The 17,920-nt window shown below is 33.8% G+C and overlaps 1 protein-coding gene across 8 annotated transcripts in view; it reads left to right on the forward strand.

The window, feature by feature from the left end:
* TBC1D5 (TBC1 domain family member 5) overlaps positions 1-17,920 on the forward strand; it is a 548,696-nt gene that overhangs the window by 48,104 nt on the left and 482,672 nt on the right. For all 8 annotated transcript variants that reach the window (XM_049710184.1, XM_049710183.1, XM_049710187.1 and 5 more), the window contains exon 2: positions 6,209-6,269. The gene's annotated coding sequence lies outside the window, so the exon portion shown is untranslated. The remainder of the gene's footprint in view (positions 1-6,208; positions 6,270-17,920) is intronic.

The following is a 17,920-nucleotide window of genomic DNA, read 5'->3' on the forward strand; positions in this document are numbered from 1 at the left end:
ACAGTTACACATTAAAAATAACTAATAAACTAGATACAGTTTGGGCAGTATGGACAGAGTGTTTCCACTGAGAGGAAATCACTAGCTCTTGAAACTTGGTGTCTAACTTTCTTTACTAAGTCCACTTGTCTCTATTTTTGTTTATTTAGAGTACATCTAGAGCTTGAGTTCTTAGATTTTTTAAAAAATGATGGAAAATGCTGGTTTGGAATTGTGTTGCAGTGATTGTGGTGGGTGTAGCCTCTACACTGATAAGGAGTTATCCAGGTGTTTACCTATATCTTTACTTTCTGTTTCTTTTTCTTGCATCTTGGATTGTCCATCTGCATCTTCATTTAGTATGGAAAACTTTCAGCCATCATCTATTTGAAGATCATCTATACTCTATTTGAACATCATCTATTCTCTCTTTTGTCTTTTGTATTCTTTTCTAATTTCGATCTGTTTGTGTTTTAGATTGTTGCTGCTCAAAGTGTGGTCCTCAGGCCAGTACTGGTGTGCAAACTGATGTTATTGGTCTGTAATGAACCAAGACAAATTCAAAGTAAACATTTAGAAGCTTTTAATAGCAACTTGATATTATCATGACATCTAAGCACATGATTTTTCAAAAAGAAATTCACGTTTACTGTATTTTATAGAAGTTTTTGTCTGCAGTAGATCGGCCATTTAAAAAATGGTCCTTCATCACCGATAGTTTCAAAAGTATATATTTTGTTAGACCTTCTTATTCTATTCTTTGTATCTCTTAACTGCTCTTACATATTTTATTTTCTTTCTTTGTCTTTCTGAACTGCATTTTAGATAGGTTTTAAAAGTCTTTCCATTTACTAATTCTCTGTACTGACTCTACTGTTTAATTTAAACTTTTACACTGAATTAAAAATTTTACCTATGTTTTTTATTTCTTGAGGTTTTATTTAATTCACACACATATTTTAAGCGTTTCTATTACTTGAAACATCCTTATTGTATAATCTTTCCAGTAATTGAAATATGTGTACTCTAATTCTGCCATCTCTTGTTTATGTTGGCCCTCATTCATTGTGTCTGTTCTGTGATTTTTTTTTTTTTTAATTGAGTAGAGTTTTTTGGAAAGTTGTTGGATTCTTTGAGGCCTGGATTGAAGTTATTTTCTTTCACTGAGAATTTACCTATGCTTCCTCCAGGTGACTACGGATACTGACAGTTTAAGAGCACTTTAAATAGATCTCCACATGAGATTTGTTGGCTTATGCAAGTAGTGTGAATTTAGTCTGAGAACCTTTGTGAAGTTTCCCCTTTGTGATTACAGTGTCAAGAGAATTGATAAAACATTCTTGAAATGACAAAATTATAGAGATGGTACATAGATTAGTGGTTGCCAGGGGTTAGGGATGGTGCTTTTGATAGACTTTTAAGGGTCCATCTCCTGAGCCTCATGTAGACATTAAGATGTAAGGTCAGTTTCAACAGTTTTAGGTACATACTTCAGAATGAAAGCTGGTTTCCTAGGTTTGCTTATTCTACTTTCATTGTGTTTATAGCTTATGTGGATAGGGTACTTTCTTGCTAGCTAAGCAATTCATTAAAACAGATTTTCCCACTAACGTTAAAAAGTTGTATCTAGTAGTATCAAGGTATCTAGTCTGCCATACTGCTGGAAATCAGTGACCCATCTGTCTACAATTTAGTCTTATGAAGTATGTTGCTATTTTTGCCTGTGCTCTCTTGTATTTTTGTTAAACTATTTTATCTCTTTGGTCCATCAGACTTCTTGTACAGACCCATTACAATCTATACCCAGTTATGTTTTCTCCTTGGTTTCCCACTGTTCCTTCACTGGTGATATTATGGTTTATTAAAGACATCGTGTGTTGTAGCTGCCATTCTTTCACTCGTGTCATTCTATCCTGTTTAAATACTATCTCTCCTTTTGACTCCATCCGCTGCTTCTAGCACTGTTGACATTTTGGGCTGGATAATTCATTTTTGTAGGGGGCTGTCTTGTGCATTGTAGGATGTTAGCAGCTTCCCTGGCCTCTACTCACCAGGTACAAATAGTACCTCCCATTTTCTAACAGTTAAAAGTGTTTCCAGATGTTGCCAAATGTCCTTTGGGGGCACCATCTCCCGTGGTTGAGAACCACCGTTCTAGCTCTATATGAACTTGGCCTCAGTTGAAGAGCCTTCTTTGATGATTCCTGCCTGTGGCTTTTACCTTCTGGATTTTCTGTAGTACATATTGTCTGGATTGTACACTTGTCCCTATTACATTTGGTTGTGAACTTCTTTCTCTCTCTTCCTCCCCGCCCTCTGTGTGTGTGTTTGTGTATTTGTGTCTGTGTCTTTCTTGTTTCCCTCAAGTTCTAGAGGGTGGGGACTATGTATTTTACCTTTTTATTTGTTTGCAATTTTGGTCAACCCCATATACTTGTTAGTAGTTTTAAATATATCAATCTCTTGCTTTTTACTTATTTTTTCATTTTTTTATATGGTAGTAATGGGGGTTTAGGAAATTGAATCATTCTAGAAAATGTGGAGAACTTTGAGGCATTCTAAATTGAGACTTTACTAATGGTAATGTTGAGACTTGCAGGTAATAGAATTAATACCAATGTAACAATAGTGTGTATACTCAGTAATAACTCTGGAAAATTCAAGACAATGCAAGATAGTTACAAAGATATAAGAAACATGTAATTTCTGTTAGATAGATCCATTATATAAGTAACCAGAAAAATGTGCAGTAGAGTAACATTAAGAAAAATAGACTCAGAAATATAGAAAATGGAAGGATTTGTAGAAGCATGAAGTACGAATGATTAGTTCTACAGAATGAGATGAGCAAAGTAATCAATATGTCAGGGTAAATTGTTAGGAATGATGGATGTAGCATCTGGTTAGGAGTGAGTTGTGTAAAGCTGATAAATGTGATATATGAATGTTAGTAAGTTGAAAACAAGTTGGGCATAGAGAGGTTGGCTTCTTACTATTAATTCAGGAGGAACATGTATATTTTGCCCCAGTTGGGAAAGATACAGCGCAGCTATAGATCCCCCCCGGCTTTTTTAAATTATCACCAAGTTCCAAGTAACAAAATAAATTAAAGCTTGAATCTAATTACCTTTATAAAGTGCTTTTCCTCATCTAGGCCAAAATCTTCATGAAAAAAATCAAAAGCATAATATGTTTTCATTGTAGAAGAATTAGAAAGCAATGAAAGTTGCTTCCCAAAGCCTGAACCACTATTATCATTTAATTCTGTTCTCTTGATTTTTATATGGTCTCAGTTTCTCTCTAGATATAGATATAAAATGTGCCTGTATATAGATATCAGTGTATACTGTGTGTATATGTGTATGTTTGTAAGTATGTATATTTATTTAAAATAGGGATTATTTTATATGAAATGTGTTATAGCCTATTCTTTTTCATATAATATTATGAACATTCTTCCATATCTGTAAAAATTTTTTGAAGTGTTATTTAGTGTCTACATAGCATTCTGTTCTGAGATTATCCCCAAATTTATTTAACCATACACCTATTGTTAAACATTTAGATTTTCTTCCGTAAATATATATACACACACATATACACATGAACGTACATATACACATAGTTTTTTTTTTCCAGGTCTTTTTTTTTAAATTTTTTTATTGGAGCATAATTGCTTTACAATGTTGTGTTAGTTTCTGCTGTACAGAAATCCGCTATATGTATACATATATCCCCTCCCTCTTGGACCTCCCTCCCCCCCACCCTACCCCTCTGGGTCGTCACAGAGCACCGAGCTGAGCTTCCTGTGCTTTATAGCATGTTCCCGCTAGCTGTCTGTTTTACACATGGTAGTGTATATATGTCAATCCTAATCTCCCAGTGAACCACTCTAATGAAAATTTTGAGTACATCTCCCATTTTCTTTGAAGAGTTGTTACCTCCACCATAGTCTGCCTCTCATAATTCGCTCCACAAAATCGTTCTCCCTGTCTTCCTTAATGAAAAGAATCCCAATTTTATATGTGGGCAGTATTACCAAATTTGGAGACTGTGTTTCCTATCCCCTCAAGTGGTTAGGTGTGGCCAAAGGACTAGGTTATGGTTGCGAAGCTGTAAGCTGAAATATGAGCATTAGAAGAGAGTGAGATGGGCCTTTCTTCCCCTTCCTTCTTGCTGCTCCCCATAGCCTTCTTGGAGTGTGAGGTGATTTTTAATAGAACAGTATATGGTAGAGCAAAAAGATGGAAAGAACTTGGATTCCTAATATTTGGAGCGGCCACATCAGCCTTTGATTGTCCACTTCTAGACATTTACATGGGAGAAATTCTCTCCCTTTGTTTTTTTCCTCTCTTAAGTCATTGTATTATAATTATTAAAAAATTTTTTTGTCTTGGGAAGGATATGACCTAACCCTAGCTGATAAAGGATGCCATTGTTTGATGCTCTGTGCAGTAATGTGATGGGTCCAATATAAGGAAACATGCATTGTGTCATGGTAGATTCTAGATCCATGTTGAAAACCAAAATCTACTTTGAGACTGGAGAGAGATTAATTGGCATTGAAAGGGAAATATTTGATATGTATTTTCTGGAGTTCTTTGATAATTATATTGCCGAATTTTGTTCTCAAATGATTTTAATAATTACCACAAATATTTCAGAAAATGTATGACAGCTTTTAGGCAAAAGAAATCACTAAGTATTGAAGATTATTAATTGTAGTGTATCAAAATAATCTCTTAAAGCCCTATGAATTTGTAATATTTATTAGATATCTTGGCTAGTCATTTAGACAGAGTTAGTTCATAAATGTGACTTTTAATGCTCTCATTAACTTTATTGGAAGAATTTTGACAAATGAAATTAAAAAAATTTTAATTTATAACTTTAGACGTATTTTGGGGGTATTGATTCTAAGACAGTTACTCATAACTTTGGTGAAAGAAGTGAAGGATACACATTTAAAAAGTTACTAGACTATTTTTTGAGAAGTTTTAGGTTTATAGAAAAATTGAGCAGAAAGTACAAAGAGTTCCCATATACCTGTTCTCCACAGTATACACATTTTTATCCAGGGTGTTCCACACACATAAAAAAAGACTTTATATCCCTGAACCAAATGTGTCTTATTTTATAACAGGAAAACTGCACAGCCCTGAAAGACCTTTTACGCTAACCCAGAGTTTCCCACCCTCAGCACTATTAACACTTTAGGGCAGATAATTATTTGTTGTGGGAGACTATCCTGTGCATTGTAGGACGTTTAGCAGCATCCCTGATCTCTACCCACTAGATGCCAGTAATACTCTCTGGTTGTGACAACCAAAAATGTTTCCAGACATTGCCAAATGTCCCTTGGGAGGCAAATCACCCCCAGTTGAAAACCATTGCTCTAACCAATTTTCGAAGCTTCAGGATTTGCTGTATTTTTAAAGGTGGGCTCAAATTGAAGGAGCCTGTAGTTCAGTGACCCTTCACGTGAAGTGGTGTAGAAAAAGTTAGAATCTTCCTGCCCCTTGGGGACCGCAGGCAGCATACAGACTCTTGCTGAGCCTCATTTTCCTTGATTGTGAAATAGGTAAAATATTACCTAAGTTGTTTGAGAATTCATTGAGCTAGATTATCAAAATATTTTAATTTTAGTTTCTTTCTCTTCAGATGTTGTGCTATACTGTTTGGATTTATTCCCTTGAAAGTGTCAAACACTCATTACAAAGTTCTTATTTCTGTGGGAAAGGCTATCACAGTTTAGGATCTGCTGTTTATGGACTTCAAGAGTACTATACTGTGGGTGGATAAAAACCTGAAATAAATGTTAAGTGAAGACTGACTTATGAGGTCAGTTGTGTTTTGTCTCTTTGTGGTGCTCCCATTAGGTTGTCGCAGCATTCACATTGTAACAGTTAAGTGATCTCCTGTGTTCTTTCAGGGACTGTGAGCTTCTCCAATTGTTGATAGCATTAGATGTCAGCCAGTCGCTTTGACCTTCAGAAGTTTTTGTCTTCACATCTGAAATCCCTCCAATTGTAACAGCTCCATTAGAGGAAGCCAGGCCTCTATCAGCTTGTGCTTAGTCCACTTAAGACTTATAAAAACTTGACAAAGTTCACAACTAATAACCTCCACTTCCCATTGCTACTTTGTAGAGTTATAAAGCATTGTTCACCAGTGAATGAAATGCTGTCTATAATAATTAAGGTTATTCTAACTGTTCTATCCCTTGCAGAAAATTTCCAGACTTGGTGAAGATAGGAAAGCTATCAGAAAGACTATAGCACTATTATACTGTAAGTATTGCTTTGAAAAAGAACTGTAAATTAAGAATATTTTAAGTATCCAGTTGTTTGGGGGAAAATATGTTAGGCAGAGTTATTATATGTAAAATATAGAAGAGGATATATTATAATCATGTTAATAATTTATAAGAACTAATCCTATGCAGTCTTTTAAAAATTGAAAATGTGTTCTCATGTACTGAGATGAGGATTTTACAAATAGCATTGAAAAATATTTCTAATTCTAACAAGGATTGATCTAGTTTATGTACATTTGCTTATTTAAAACTATCAGAATCCAAAGAATCATTGTAGTTTTGTAGGTTTGTGATTTGTTTGGGTGACTTATTGTTTAGGTTATTTTGCAGAATTATTTATTTGCTGATTTATTTATGTATTTCATTATTTATTTATTTGATTATTTAGTAAATTATTTATCTGATGAATTATTAATACATCTTCATGACATGCTTTAAATTATTTATAACTTAATTTTGAGTTTATTGCTTTTAGTTGCTGCATTGTTACTGACTAGTTTTGATTTTTTTCTTTGTGGTTCTTTAAAATTAAAGTATTAGCTCTAAGGCAAAAGTATATTCATTGCAATGCCCAGGGATTTTTTTAAAAAGTAATTTATGGTAGTGATAAAATTTCAGTTATGCTTTGTTCAGTTCTAAATTTACCTGTTTAGGGTTACCCATGATAGAATATTTGTTTGTTGTGTGCATACTTATTGTAGAGTCACTTACAAATTAATGGTATAGCCTATAGCCCGTAAAGTGAGACAGAACATATAAACCTCAGTCCACATTATCCTTGGTATCTCTAAATGGCAGGTCGGTATTTCTTACTTGCTATAGAATAGATAATGGAGTCTTAGTTATTTTATTTTAGTGGCAAAGCTATTTTACTACTGGAATATTTTTAGGAAAGCTCAGAGAAATGAAGTCCAACTTAGATTTGGATTCCTGAGATATAAATTTGATGTAGCCCTTTGTTTTTTTTAAATACCTGTTATATGTGTATTTGGAAAGCAGCATGATGTTTATATAGATTTTTATATCAGTCTTAGTGACATACTTATTTTATACCATATCTCTTATGGAAAGTTTTATACCACTTTATTTTAATGAGCTAAAAATGTACAAGGTCTTTTATAAATGCCAGCTATAATTTCTCTGTCTTTACCTAATAATTCTCTTATGTGAAGTTTCTGTTTTTAACCAAATAAAGTATTTCTTCTTAGTTCTGACTGTTTCGTAAGGTAGCACAAGTTATTAGTGTTCTCTTTTTGAATGGGTTTAATGAATAAGTTAAAGTAATTGTTTGGGTTAAAGGGTATCATGTGTACAACATAGCCTTTCTCCTGTGTTTGCTTGCAGTGAATTACTGTGTACTTTATAGTTTTAACATTTCAGAGAGAAGCAGCGTTGTACATTTCAAGTTGAACTATATGCTGTTGAATTATAGGGAAAATGACCTCTGTAGACAGGTTTCACTATAGAATTTTTTTTTTTTTTTTTGCGGTACGTGGGCCTCTCACTGTTGTGGCCTCGCCCGTTACGGAGCATAGGCTCTGGACACGCAGGCTCAGCGGCCATGGCTCACGGGCCCAGCCGCTCCACGGCACATGGGATCTTCCCGGACCGGGGCACGAACCCGCATCCCCTGCATCGGCAGGCAGACTCTCAACCACTGCGCCACCAGGGAAGCCCTCACTATAGAATTTTAAACTGTGCATATGTAAACCCAAATTTCTTATTTTGAAATATTGACTATATTAACGTTTAATTGGGATATTGCTTTAGTATCTTCATATGCTTGCCTTAAAGGAAGCGGTTTCATTTGATTTATATACATGGATTTAAAAATGTGTTTATTGTACATATCTGTGACTCTTCTGTTCTCTAGATGAACAGCCACAGATATTGTTAGATATGGACTTTTATTTTAAAGTGTGCTTCAGGATGCCACTGTGGACTTCTTTCAGAGAAAAAAGCTACCTTGTCCAATGTTGAATAAGACCTCCTATACTAGTTGTGTAATATACCCAGCCCACACTATAACATGTAGCTGTGTCATCCAAGTGATCTTTAACTGGAAGATACACATATGTGCACACACACACATGCACACATATGTGAAATTGTCTCCTGAATAATTTCTTAGGACTTGTTTTTGAAAAGAGATGTTGATGGAGATTGTCATAATAGTAGCTAGCATTTACTGAGCACTTATTATGTGCAGGCACAGTGCTCACATCATCTTTTACATGGATTATTTGTTACTCTTTCCAGTGAGAGAAGTACAGTTATTATCTTCATTTTTATGAATGAGGAAACAGAGACCTAGTAACTTGCTCTTTGCCACACAGCTGACAGTAAGTGATGGTGCTGGAATTGGGACTCATTTAGTGTGACTCCCGAAGGTCCTTCTTAGCCCATTACAATTCTGTAATGTAGCTTTATTGTTGTTTTAATGTAGTTTTATGTAGTTTTATTTGTTGTATTACATTACAAATCTGTAATGTAATTATGCTACATTACAATTCTGTAATGTAGTTTTTCACCTGAGTTGTTTTCATTTGTTTGTTTGTTTATGGAGACTGTAGTTATTTATCTCTCTGATAGACTTAACTTGCTAAGTATATTCAGTTTGTGTTTCATTTGGTCATCTTTTTTAAACAGTAGGTAGTACTTGAGCTTCTTGAATTTTCTGATTTGATTCTTCTTATAATCCTGTATAGTGGATCCGAATTAAATACAGAAGAAGAATTTGCGCCTCAGGGAGATTGAATGTTTGCCTGGTGGAAGTCTAATGCTCAGATCACTTCTTTTGACTCTTAAGCCCAAGACCATTTCCAGGGCTCTGTTAGGTCAAATCTTGGGTGATGTTGGTGTGAGTGCCATAAATAATTGCATCTGTCTGAATGCCAGGACAATAGGCGTAAACTAGTACCATCCTGGGCAAATTGGGACCTCTGGTCACCCTAGTAACATCTCAGATTCCTATTGAGTAGTCCCTAACAGTGTTTATAATGCATATTTAAGAGCAATCTTAATTCACATGCAATATTTTAAAAAATATTTTATGATAAAACAAACTTCTTTTATGGCCAGTATTTATGTGTTTTTGTTAGCCAACCTAGGCAGTTTGTGTTTATGACTTTTATGAAGTGTGACTCTGATGTTTTACAGCTTTTGGAACCTATTTTCAAGGTGAAAATAAAGAGGAGGTATTACTATTGGGAACAGAAAGATGAGTATGGCAAAGTTGGTCATAATATAGTATATAGTTATAAAGTTTTTCTTCGTATCATACATTGCAGGATTTTTAATACTTGTTTTGCTTTGTAAATCTTCTGATAAATGGTATATTTGACATTGTACGGAAAACTAATTCTATTTGTTATATGTTCAGAATTTATAATTTTATGTTAGATGATCCAGTAGTATTTTTTTTCTTAAAAAATCATGTTACATGTCATTTATATTGATAAGTTGGCAGTTTGCCAAAGCATTTTTGAAAACAACTCTTTTTCCTTGGTGAAATTCTGTGTGGGAAAATAGGAATCTGTAGAAGAGAGTTGCTTAAAGGTTTTTGGTTTTTGTATAGTTTTCTTTTTAATTCCTTCTTGACATGTATTTAGTAAAGTCACAATTAGGTATTAAATTTAAATTTCAAGTTGTTTTGCATTTAGAGAATAGATGACTTGTTAAGTTGAACTAGGTAACCACACTGGCATATTTGTATTTTAATGAACATTAAAAAGAAAAATTCTTATGCAGTAGTTCTTATTCATACGTATGTATAATAGCAGCACTCTTTTTGCTCAGCAAGGCCTGTTAGGCCTTGTAACAAAGGTAGGAGCTTCCGTATATTTTGCCTCGAGTTTGTCACAGTATATGAAGCACTTGGCGAGATACTACTATAATTGTAAGAGTAATAACATAGCTTATGTGTTGGCTCTGAGAGTACCTCCTTTATAATTATGACAAGTAAAAGTACAGCCAAAGGTCACGTTAAGCACAGAATTTCTTTCACACCTCATCCGTTATGTGGATAGTCTGTGAAGTAGTTTGCATCCTGCACTGATATTTTAAGACAGCAACCTAAGGTTGTTCCCATGTAAGTGTTTGAAATATCTTTCCCTTACCTCCCGTATGGTTGCAAAATTTGGCATGAACGTGTATTTGAATCCTGCACTAATTAAATAGAACCTTATTAAATTTAGAGTTTGCAGAGTAAAAAAGGGGACTCTTGTACTGCGTGGATTTCCTAGGGCACTAGATAATACTGACACATAACAGTCTTTAATAATACTGAATCCTGTCCTGACTAAACGCAGTGTCTTAGCGTTGACCACCTTAGTGTTGATGCTGCTCAATGAAACACTAAACCCAAACCACACAGCGACAACAAAAATAGAAAATAAAATCACACAAATGAAATTATAGAAGCATGGCATGCCTATACATGTACAATCTATTGATTAGATTCTATTTTTGACTTTAATTCAGCTAAGTAAAAGTTGGAGTATTGAAAAGGTCATATATAGGAAAGCTTTCTATTAAAAAACATATAAAGAGAATATACATCTGTTCTAGAGTGGTTAACAGATCTCTTTAAGTTAGCCTCAGTACACAATACCAAAAAATATAGGCTGAAGAAAGAATGTTTGGAAGAGGATAAAATTGCAAGTTATAATTTTTAGTATAATTGATAAAAATGTTTCTTTCTGTTTTTGAAACACATTTTTTCATATAGTTCCGTACCATAGCATGCTTCTTTCTATAAGACTTCTAGAGTATGATTTCCAAACAAGGGTGGTAAAGCCCTATGAGGGGAATTTGGGAAATTAAGGAGTACTTTAGCTGGTCACAATAATTATAAGGAATGTTTCTGGCATTTGATGGGTGGGGATCAGGGATGCTAGGTGTCCTGCAATGCATGGGACAGTCTCAGACTACAGAAAACTGTCCTGAGAACCACATAACTTTTGAATGTCTGCTTGCTTAAACTCTCTTCAAAGATAATACTTCAGTATGTAATATTACTGACAGTTGTTTGTAAGATGTTACATGAGCAATCTGATACTTTAGGGGAAGTTTGTGTTGAGGGGAATCTTAAGTAGAATAAAGAAATTCTCTCAAAATTGTATGTATTTCACACATTCTTCCACTTCCTGATTTATAGCATTTCTAACTAGGTATTTCGGTGAAAAGTTTTCAGTTCAGCAATGCAGTTTACTGGAAGCTCTGTTACACTGGTTGCAAATATGTAACAGGATATTTAAGACTCTTTTAATAACAAACTAAATTTTAAATTAATGGATCTAAATTAAATTAATTGAACTTTATTAGTTAATAAGGATTGTTTAGATATTTCATGATTGCCATCCTAAATGTTAAAATTTTGTTTTTAGAATGATAATAAATGCATTGTTAAAAATATATTTTAAAATGATTTATTTTTATGTTATATATTTATGTTGTACCGCTATTACTCTGGTACCATCTCCAATAAGCAATCTATTATACAAACTCTCTGTAACTTCTTAAATTTCTTTACCCACTCCACTGGCAATATTCTGGGGGGATATAGTCTTTATTGTAGTATTTTAAACTACTAGAGACTTAATTCCTTGACAGTGTGGTAGGTTTTCTGGGATAGATTGTAACCGCAGTGTAACAACCTTAGTATAGGTAACTATTTTGACACTACACCTAGAAATAAAACCCAGGTCAGTTGTACTAATAACCACATTTCATAATTTTCTCTGTTTCAACAGTATATAATTTGTCTTGACCTTTTAATCTTATTTCATTTAAGCTTATTTCTTTCTCTTTCATATTCAATTTAATTTTTATCTGTAATCACTTATCTCAATACTAATTTTTATTCTAGAGTTCTCTTATACCTCTCCTGTTTCATTTTTTTGGTACTTACAGAGAATGACTTGTGATCTTTTTCCTCTTAGATCCAAGCTTATTTATTATATATAGATGCAAATATGTGACTGTTTTATTTGCTCTTCTTAAGTAGTTATGTCTAAGCATTTATGTAATGAAATAAATATTTCATTATAAATTTTTAATTAATAACATGGTTTAGAATTAATTTTTTTTTTTTTTTTTTTTTTGGCTTCACCAACACTTCATGTGGGATGTTAGTTCTCCAACCAGGGATTGAACCCGCGCCCCCTGCAATGGAAGCGCGGAGTCTTAACCACTGGACCACCAGGGAAGTCCCTGATTTTTTTTCTTTAAAGAGACATTCTATGTGTAGATTTTATTAACTCTGAATTTCATTTCAGAACAGTACAGGGAATGAAAGGGGCATTGAATCTGGTGGGATTGAGAACCACTGTTTTCAAAATGTGCACTTATTCCTTATAGCTCTTCTAACTCTTATGCTTAAAAGATGGTTGCAGATTAGATTGGAGCTTCGTATATGGATGAAAAAAATGTCAAAGCCAACAATTCACATAGGATTAAATATTTTAGCATAAACACTCTTCTAGTTAGGAATATATGGGCTTACTCTGATTTCTTTGATCTTTTTTTTGATTTCTTTGATATTTTATAAGTGAAAATTTGAAAAATAACTAATGCTAACCAACCATATATACACTCATTTTGTTGTTGGCTTTTTAAGTGAAACCTAATTATAAAGTAATACAGTTAAACTTGGATCTTGGATGAAAATGTGTGTGTGTGTGTGTGTGTGTGTGTGTGTACATGCATTTTTGTATAATACGGTTTTGCTTATCTTCAAAGTGACACTGTTTATAGTGCATGTGAGCATAACTTGAGAGATGAATGTGCAATAGTTCGGCAGTCATTTGATCCTGGTGTAATGTAGAGACTGTCATCTGAAGACTAAGAGCCGTTGTCATGGGGGTTCCCTCTAATTTCAGTGGCATCTTTGCTCAAGGAATACTGCTCCTTTTTTTTTTTTAGTTGAAGTGTAGTAGGTGTATAATATAAGAATACTTGCTTCTAATTGCTTCCTCTGGTATTATTTCCTATTTGTTTAACTGCTACTGCTATTTTCATTCAGAGTTATGCTGTGGTGTTCTCATGTGTTCTAGAAGAAAGTCAAAGATTTGATATCCTTGGAGGTTGGATCGCTTTTCTCTCTTCCTTATATGTGAATCCCAACTCATTGTCTTTTTTTCTGGTTTAACTTCCTCCTTATATGAAAAAGATCTTAGGGAGGGTTGAAGTGTCTTTATTTTACTGTCAGACATGATTAGTGGTTTGGTTGGGTATAGAATTTTACGTTGCAGCATAATTTTCTTTTAGAATTTCGAAGACTTTGTTTCGCAGCATTCAGTTTTGCTACTGAGAGGTTCCTTGCCTTTTTTTCCCCTTCTACATTGTTTTCTGCTGTGCATGACTTGTTTTTATAATTATGGAAACTTTTAGAATCTTTGTCTCTGAATTTTTATGATGATGTGCCTTGGAGTGGATTTTGTTCATTGTTTATACTGGATTTTCTGGGGACTCCTTCATTCTGGAAGCAAGTCCTTCAGTTTGGGGAAGTTATTTTCTTCCACCTGTTTGTTTGTTAGCTAAGTCTGTTTTTCCATTTCTTGTAGTTTCCATTTTTCTACACCAGGATGTGTGAAGTTGAATGTTCCTGGACTGTGGGCAAAATGGTTCACCTTTTCCTCAGTGTCTTTTATAAATTCTTTTATGAGTTACTTCCTTTGATAAGTCATTTATTTTCCAAAAATCTGAGGTCTCTTTGGGGTTTGAGGAAGGAGAAGATAAACCCATGTGGTTAATCTTTGTTCAGTCGATCTTTGTATGTGCTGTTCACTCCGTACCTCTATTCCTGGCTTACTCAACTTGCAGGATGTAGCTCTTGAAAGCTTTCCCTGATTCCTCAGTGACATCTCCTCACCTTCCACAAACCTTTGTAGAACACATATTATACCATGTTGTAATAATTAGTTCATTGCTTATCTTTGTAAGAAAAACACAAATTGTCTTATTTTTACCAGTGCCTATGTGCAAAGCATAATGTTTCTTGAATGAAAACATAAAATACAGAAATGAGGTTGATAATAGGTAGCAACAGTACAGTTTTATCAGAAGAATTGTAATTATTTCTTATTTAATCCTATTCAGTGAATGTTTGATAGATTAAAAAATAAAACTTAATGGAGATTTACTTTTTTTAAATAAAATATTAGTATTGTTAGTATCCTGCAGTAATCAAAAAATGTCTTTATATTGAAGCTAAATTACAGAGTAGTCATGAGAGCTTCAATTTCTTTATTCATTTAATTAGAAATTAATCTACAGGATACGAAAAAATAGATGACTAGTGGATAGTTTTATATATTAAGGAGAGTACAACAAAATCATAGAAAAGAAGCAAGAATGGAGAAAACAGTTTTGTCATCTTTGGTTAGCAAAGCATTCCAGTAATTCCAAATTGAAAAATTCTAAGAAAATAAGATATACTTGTTTTGTGAAAGCCTGCCATATCCACAGACAAAAGGAAAACATCTGAATTAGCGCAAGATTTCATTAAAAGACCTCTGTCACTGTCTTGAGTTCACTTTCCACCATCAGAATTACCTATTGTCTCTTTCTGGGAAGTTTTCCTTTGATCGTAATATTGTTTTGTTTTATTAATTTCAACTTTAATGGTAGGGAATAAAATTGTTTTAATCTAAACTGTTTGACTCATGAGTCATGTTTTCATATAAGTTAAAAGAAATCAATCAGCAAATATGTACTGAGTACATACAAGGCCCTTGTTGGTATGAAGGGGAAGTCGAAGAGGTATCACTTTGGAGTGAAGATGTATGCATGTAAGGAGTGGCAAGTACAAAGTTCAATAGGATGAGAAATGTCTCAACATTGTATATGATTAACTGTCAATGAATGGCCCAGATGGGATTTATAATAATAATTTAGCTATTATTAGCTAACATTTAGTAGAATGTTCACATCCTCTTAAGTCATATCTTAGTCATGATGATATAAAGCAGTAGGATCAGTAACTTGATGAAGTTACTTAACAGTGTCCTAAATTTTATTTTTATTATTTCTCTGTCATTTTAGCCCATACACCCCATATATCTTTAGGGCCTAATCATTTTCATCCTTGAGTTCACTTGCTAATTTGAAATGTCTTTAAAATTACATAGAATTACTTTTGGAATATTGTGTTTCTCACCTATTAACTTATATACATACTATTATAATGTTTTCATAGTAATCATTTAAGTTTCAAAAATTAGGAATTTTGCACCAAAAAAGGTAGGTGGTAAATTTTGCTGTACAATATTGTTTTGTTCCGTAAAGCATGGTTTGAATTCTTTGTTTTATGCCCATGTATTTTCATTTAAATTCAACATTCATATTTTTAAGGAGTAGTTTCAGGATAAAGTTAGATATACTATATATTTTTTATTCAAATGAACTTATTTTCCTATCTTGACACCTTGTAATTCATTTGGAGTTTTGTTAAAATATTTTTCCGAGTGTTTGAAGTTCATACTTAAACCATCTCTGTCAATCCATCTCCCACACTTCTTCCATCTCCTTTTCTTATCTTTTGTTCTGTATCCCACTGAACCCAGTACACATACAAAACTTCATGAAAAAGCTGAAATCAGCTACAGGAAGGTCTTATGGAGAAAAATATAATTATGTTATTGTATAAACTTTTAAAATGTTGTCTAGCAAGCTAGAACTGCTTAACAGATGTGATTGCTTCATTGTTTCAAATTTATGCCAATCAGAGTTGATAGAATTTGATCACACTCTAGTAGATTTATGAGATAAATTACAATATTGCATGACACGCTTCAGATAGAAAACATCAATATAAGTTGAATATAATTTCTTGTTTAAGATAACAAGCCAATAATTCTTTAAATCAGATGGTTGCTACTTTGAGAGAATATTGATCAGTTTTGGTGAAGATTAACAGTATCTTTGATATTTCCTTCGTGGTGACAAAAAGTGTATTAAACTTTTGTTTTTGTGTACAAATATGATTGTAAATGGGAGGCATCTTGTTTCTATTTAGCTGTAGATGACCTGTCAAATTTCCAAAGGCCTGTAAAGAAATGAGGCTGAACTTAAATTTGACTACAGATAATTTTAATACAAGATAGAAAGCTTGTCACTGTGGTCCTGATTTCTTTAGAGTAAGGTTTCATTACATACATCTAAAGACTTAATAGGAATTTTTTTTTTTTAAACATAAGTTTACTACCTCACATAAACAGAGAAAATGGGAAGGAACATATTCACTAATGAAGGTGATAGGTTCCCACTGGGAAGTTAGAGCCCAGGAGTAGAGTCAGGTCCTTCAGCCTGTTTGCTCTACAACAAATGATGAAACTAGTTATTCAGAGGCCGGGGAAGAATGTTTTAAACTTCATTTGGGAGGTCTATGTGGTGGAATCCCTCAGTTCAAGTCTGAAATAAACTGTGGAGTCTCCTGAGAACTAATGATTTGAAATTGTTACTAAGCCAAATCATCTGTGAAAAGAGGGTAGAATTTTTAGTTTTTTTAGATTGGAATATAAAAATTTTTGAATATGGAGACCAACCAAAGCAATGATTTTTAAAAAGGTAGACCCTCATGTTTCAGGTAAAAATATTGTGAAATTGCTTTAATTTTTAGGAAGCAAATTTGTACAACATGGCTTAGATTTAAAATATTTAAGAAATCGTTCAAGTATTCACAAAAGTACAGAGGATAAATAGATCAGGCAACCTTGTATTTAGCATGCAGACTTTGTATATTGACATTTGCTGTATATATTTTCAAAAAACATTTTAAAGTCCTTCCTTTCCCAGAGATAACCATCACCCTGGAATTGGTTTATATCCTTTCTGTCCGTGTTTTTAGACTATACTTACATTCATGTGTTCATTGAGTGTTCTTACTAAACTGAAATATTCTGTTAGTCTTTATGCAGTTTGCCTTTTTATCTTTTTTACCCAACATAGTTTCTGAGCTATTCCTTGCTTTTGATTTTACATCTGGTTTATTAATTTTAATTGTTCTCTAATAGGACAACACCAGTACCGCAGTTTGGGTCTGTCTTTGTCTTTGGATGGGCATTTAAGGGTCAGGTTACTTTGCCCAGACTTTTTCCACAGATATCCCTGTGGCTCTGCCGGGCTCACGGTTTGCAGCACGTGGGACAAGCTGCCATCAACTTTTAGGCCACTGTGTCGAGGTGCTGGCATTAGGCGGCATCCTCAGGCCATTTGGTGCCACTAGAGTGTGCATTGCTTTATCTTTTCTTGCTGAAGTTCCTCTGACATTTAAAACCAATTGCAAAGAAGCCTGCAGAGAGCCTTGTTCTGCTGCTTTTTTAAAAAAACATCCTCCTATTCTCTCCGACCCATATGAAAAATATAACATCTCTATCTTTTTTTTTTGATATTTGCTTGAAAAAGATGCCTTTTGTTACATTTTCCAGGTATACCATTTTTGTTTTTATTTTCACCTGTGGGAGGCTAGGACCTATGCTGTCTGGGGGTTTATTTTGCCATAGCAACAAGTGCACTGGGTCTGTGTGTAAGTACTACGTGGTTTGGCTTGATGTAAACAATATGCTTTTGTGCCCATGTCCTTATGTAATTGTTTCAGTTAATGACAGTGAAGTATTGAGTCTT

The sequence above is a fragment of the Orcinus orca genome, chromosome 5, assembly GCF_937001465.1.
Source record: "Orcinus orca chromosome 5, mOrcOrc1.1, whole genome shotgun sequence".
In the NCBI taxonomy this organism is placed as follows: domain Eukaryota; kingdom Metazoa; phylum Chordata; class Mammalia; order Artiodactyla; family Delphinidae; genus Orcinus; species Orcinus orca.